Here is a 6000-nt window from a genome sequence, read left to right on the forward strand (position 1 = left end):
AAGAAAAAAAAAGAATATTTCAAATGGAACAGAACTGTTATTCAAATCTAGGCGTCTCCATGGTTACAGACTACAAACAAAGGCTGTGTAGTCAGATCCTGCAGTCATACTCCCCATTTGTCTCCTTTTCTCGCTCATTTGCATTGGGTAAGTTAGCAAAAATTAACTTTTTGGGATCTGAGTTGTTTAAGACGACTTAAAATAGTTCTAATCAAATGCAACATTTTTTTTCCCCAAAGGAGGAGGAACTAGGAGTCTGATAAAATACCAGCATTAAAAATATTTCACAGCTTTACTGTAGATACCACTGCACAAACACCCATAAAACTAATAATGCTGCCATACAGTGAGCGTTTGTGGTCAGACACTAGACGCACGTAGGCACATCGCACAGTATCTTCAACCAGTAGTGCTGGTTTTGGGTAAACAGACCTTTTTCTTCTAATCCTGGACAATTACTATAATGCATAAAATAATATAATCAAGCGATAATATAGAACGGAAGAACAGAGGGCTGTGTGTGGTCATAGGGCAGCGAGATCCATGTGGTCATCTGAACAATGGTCGTGATGACCTACCCTAGGTTATACACTAATAGGATGTCCCCAAGGTCAACAACGAACGCACAAGAAGGAACCCGGAGCGCCCCTTGATTTAATGACCCTCGGGGTTAGGGCTTTACTAATCTTTTCTGGTAGTTGTCAATAAATAATATACTTTTTAAAAATACATTTTGTACTTCAAATGTATTCATGTGGCCACCGTGGGGCTAGAAGTCCGCCTTGTATTCCTGATGCTCTGGTCTGCACAATAGCTCAATAAGATGACAGGGAACAATGATTCAGTTATTGCTTATTTGATGTCGGGTAAAACAAGGAGCATGGGTATTAAATCATTTACTAAAGACGGCATTTCTGACAAGATTCAGTGTAACGCTGAAGTCTAGAACCTATTCTTAACAAGGGAGTATTCTGGCGTGTACTGCAATTCTTAACATCATAAAATTGTAATGCTTTGTGGGCACATACTGCTTACAGGTACAATACTGCTACATTATAACACATGATTATACTAAAGGAGATCACAAATCAGTACAAAAAAGGTTTATTACTTCTCAGTTCTTGTATGTGAAAAAAGGAAACTATCTCTCTATCCATCAATCTACAAATATCTATCTATCTATCTATCTATCTATCTATCTATCTATCTATCTATCTATATCCGGAGGATTAACAATAGGTCATGCAGAGGTTATCGTTGCACCAGTGCTCTAGGGTGTGGTAGGACTGAGGGATCTATTCTGCTACACATTCTTCTCTTCCTATAATCTGTACTAGTGACCCTATTCCCTCACATCTCCTCCAGTCCCTATCCACAGCTGTCACTACCCAGCTAACTAAAATGTTTAACCTCTCTCTTTCTTCGGGTATCTTTCCCTCTTCATTCAAACATGCCATCATAACCCCTTTTCTTAAAAAAATCATCCCTCAACCAGAACTACTCTGCTAACTTCCTCTCTCAACTCCTGGAATGCATAGTCCAAACCTCGCACCTCAGTTTGCAAGACTTCTCTCAATTTGCACCAGTATTCTGGAATGCACTACCCCAGATGATCCAACTAATATCTAGCTCCTGTGTTTATAAGCGTGTTTTAAAAACACATGTCTTTAGACAGACCTATCACCTCAGCTAACGAATCTAACTTTCCCTTGTTTCTTCCTCCTAAATGTTAATCATAATTGGCTCCTTATTCATTGGTCTCCGCATTTGCCAAGCCCCCAATAGCACAGGTAAGTGCACTGACAGATCCTGGCTGATGACCGGATCATGCAGCTTTATATAAAAACCCTTTTTATTATATTGATGTCTTGACCGTACATAACAAGCACATTCTACCTATTGTGTCCCCGTATTTTCATATAGATTGTAACCCTGTGAGCAGAACCCTCACTCCTCCTGTAACTGGTGAACCTTGTGTTTCTTTGTATTGTTTTTATTGTCTGTATGTCCCAGCTTAATTGTATAGTGCTGCGGAATATGTTGGCGCTATATAAATAAAATTATTATTATTATTATTATTAATAAGCGCACACCATCAGTGTCTAAGCTCTTACACTGTGATATCACTGTTTTTATTATCTCTGTACTACAGTTGGTGCAAATCGATTTGCAGAACCCGGTTTTATCAGCAACATTAGTAATCTGTGGCCACTGGGTGGGAGACCGGAGGACTACCTCATTCCTGGCAGCCTCCATGGCTCTTCTTTTGGATAGCCAGCCTGTCTATCTATCGTATCTATCTATCATATCTATCTATCTATGGATCCATCTATCGTATTTATCTATGGTATCTATCTATCGATATATCTATCTATCTATTATCTACCGCTATATTTATCTATAAATATATCTATAGATATAGATAAATATCTAGATATAGTGATAGATAGATAATAGATAGATAATAGATAAATAGATAATAGATAGATCCGATAGATAGATGGATACGATAGATACGATAGATATATACCTATCATATCTATCTATTGTATCCATCTATTGTATATATCATATCTATCTATCTATTGTATCCATCTATCGTATCTATCTATCTATCGTATCCATCTATATATCTATCTATATCTAGATAGATATATCGATAGATAGATAACAGATAGATAATAGATAAATAGATAATAGATAGATACGATAGATAGATAATAGATAAACAGATGATTGATCGATACGATAGATAGATGGATACGATAGATACGATAGATGGATCACACAAGCGAGAAACTCGGACAAGTCTCGCATCTTAATACCTGGCACTGCCGCCGGCACTCGGGTGCGGAGCGTGCAGCTGCATGTATTTCTATGCAGCTGCACGCTCCACTCTCGAGTGCCGGTGGCAGTGCCGGTGTAACAGGCCAAAGTAACCCCGTCCCAGATTAACCCCGGGTATAATTTGGCCTAGGCCAGAGTATACCCCGGGGTATAAACTGGCCTAGGCCAAACTATACCCAGGCATAAAATGGCCTAGGCCAAACTATACCCCGGGGTGTAAAATAGCCTAGGCCAAACTATACCCCTCCAGGCCACATTATACCCCCCAGGGTTAAAGTGGCCTAGGCTACATTTAACCCTGGGTATATTTTGGCCTAGGCCAAACTATACCTAAGGATGTAAAACAGCCTAGGCCAAACTATAACAGGCCACACTATACCCTCAGGCCAGACTATAGCCTTTTACTGGTTGCTATGGGATTTTACATGGCCACTTTATCCTAGCAACGCCCTGGATACGGTTGGAAAAGGGGTTTATCTACCTTGGGGGGCACCCTCACAGCACTGCGGGGAAGCCGGGGAACCCTTTTACTGGTTGCTATGGGATTTTACATGACCAATTTATCCTAGCAACGCCTTGTATACGCTTGGAAAAGGGGTTAATCTACCTTGGAGGACACCCTCACAGCACTGCGGGGTGGGTGGGGATCCCTTTTACTGGTTGCTATGGGATTTTACATGGCCACTTTATCCTAGCAACGCCCTGGATACGGTTGGAAAAGGGGTTTATCTACCTTGGGGGCACCCTCACAGCACTGCGGGGAAGCCGGGGAACCCTTTTACTGGTTGCTATGGGATTTTACATGACCAATTTATCCTAGCAACGCCTTGTATACGCTTGGAAAAGGGGTTAATCTACCTTGGAGGACACCCTCACAGCACTGCGGGGTGGGTGGGGATCCCTTTTACTGGTTGCTATGGGATTTTACATGGCCACTTTATCCTAGCAACGCCCTGGATACGGTTGGAAAAGGGGTTTATCTACCTTGGGGGCACCCTCACAGCACTGCGGGGAAGCCGGGGAACCCTTTTACTGGTTGCTATGGGATTTTACATGACCAATTTATCCTAGCAACGCCTTGTATACGCTTGGAAAAGGGGTTAATCTACCTTGGAGGACACCCTCACAGCACTGCGGGGTGGGTGGGGATCCCTTTTACTGGTTGCTATGGGATTTTACATGGCCACTTTATCCTAGCAACGCCCTGGATACGGTTGGAAAAGGGGTTTATCTACCTTGGGGGCACCCTCACAGCACTGCGGGGAAGCCGGGGAACCCTTTTACTGGTTGCTATGGGATTTTACATGACCAATTTATCCTAGCAACGCCTTGTATACGCTTGGAAAAGGGGTTAATCTACCTTGGAGGACACCCTCACAGCACTGCGGGGTGGGTGGGGATCCCTTTTACTGGTTGCTATGGGATTTTACATGGCCACTTTATCCTAGCAACGCCCTGGATACGGTTGGAAAAGGGGTTTATCTACCTTGGGGGCACCCTCACAGCACTGCGGGGAAGCCGGGGAACCCTTTTACTGGTTGCTATGGGATTTTACATGGCCACTTTATCCTAGCAACGCCTTGGATACGCTTGGAAAAGGGGCTTATCTACCTTGGGGGCACTGTCGCAGCATTGCATGGAGGCTGGGGAACTCTTTTCCTGGTTGCTAAGCGATTTCAAATGATCAATCTAAGGTACTTACACCATGTAAAACCCTATAGCAAGCAGGGTGCCCCCAAGGTAGATAAACCCCTTTTCCAAGCATATACAAGGCATTGCTAGGATAAAGTGGTCATGTAAAATCCCATAGCAACCAGTAAAAGGGTTCCTCGGTGTAACAGGCCAAAGTAACCCTGTCCCAGATTAACCCCGGGTATAATTTGGTCTATGCCAGAGTATACCCGGGCATAAACTGGCCTAGGCCAAACTATACCCCGGGGTGTAAAATAGCCTAGGCCAAACTATACCCCTCCAGGCCAGATTATGTAACTAATCTGGGGTTAAAGTTGCCTAGCCCAATTTATACCTCTCAGCTCATATTATACCCCAATGAAATCATTTGCATTGAGTGATATACACAAGAATTACTTAATGCTTCAACATTTTATTGAGAAACCAAACTGACAATTCTTAAAGAGTACCTCCCACTATACAAAACTTTTGCCCATGGCAAAAGTAGTTGTAAAGGGGGGTATTTGTAATGCATATGCATTACAAATACCCCCCCATTTTATAGTTACCTTAGGGGGGCTGCCCGATTACCCCCCCTCGCTAACCGCCGCTGCCCGTCTCCTGGTAGACGGGGTCCCCCTCCTGCCGCTAGGTGGCGCTGCCTCTCCATGCGCCGACGTCACAGCCAGGCGCCATAGAGGAGAGCGGCACCTGGCTAGTGCCGTTGGAGCTTGTAGAAGCAGAGCCAGCACCACCTAGCGGTGGGAGGGGGGGCAATAATTTCTCATTAGCTATAAGTCACTTATCATGCAATGCAATTATCTGGGGCAACAAATCGCCCAACAGTCATTCTGTGTATTATGACATTTAGTCTAGCATGTCCTTGCTACCAAATTAACGTTTAAAGCTAAACACTGATAACAACATTGAAATGATCGTGCTTATTTTCAAGATACAGTGCATGTTCAGTTGTTGACTGCAGATTGAAGCTTGCAGGATATGTCAACCAATCCATGGAGTCACCGACGTTTGTGTAGATTATTATGTCGCAACTCAACAGATTCGCCGTGGTCATGATCTCTGCATCAGTTGCCCAGACTCCATCACGAGAGATTCCAGAGATGTTCACATATTCATTCACATTTTGGTTCAAGTAGTCCTGTAGTTTTTTTGTCAAGTCAGTTTTCATATGGTGGATGACTTTATCTCTGAGAAGGGAATGGTTGTCCTCTGTTCCTGTCAAGATGTAGCTGATGGCCCGGAAGAAGCAGTTTCCATCACCTTTGGTTTTATATGTACGCCGTGGTTGTTCAAGGTCTCGTCTGCATCCACAGTATACAACCTTACTAAACGTAAGGCCAAGAGTGGTGCTAAGATACTTCCTTCTTGAACTTGGTAGTAGGTTGAAAGCCTTAGTTTGCTTATTTTTCTGTGTGGCAGAGTCACTGGAATAATCATCATCGGATGGTGGAGAAGCCTCTT

Source organism: Ranitomeya variabilis, chromosome 2 (assembly GCF_051348905.1).
Source record: "Ranitomeya variabilis isolate aRanVar5 chromosome 2, aRanVar5.hap1, whole genome shotgun sequence".
Lineage (NCBI taxonomy): Eukaryota > Metazoa > Chordata > Amphibia > Anura > Dendrobatidae > Ranitomeya > Ranitomeya variabilis.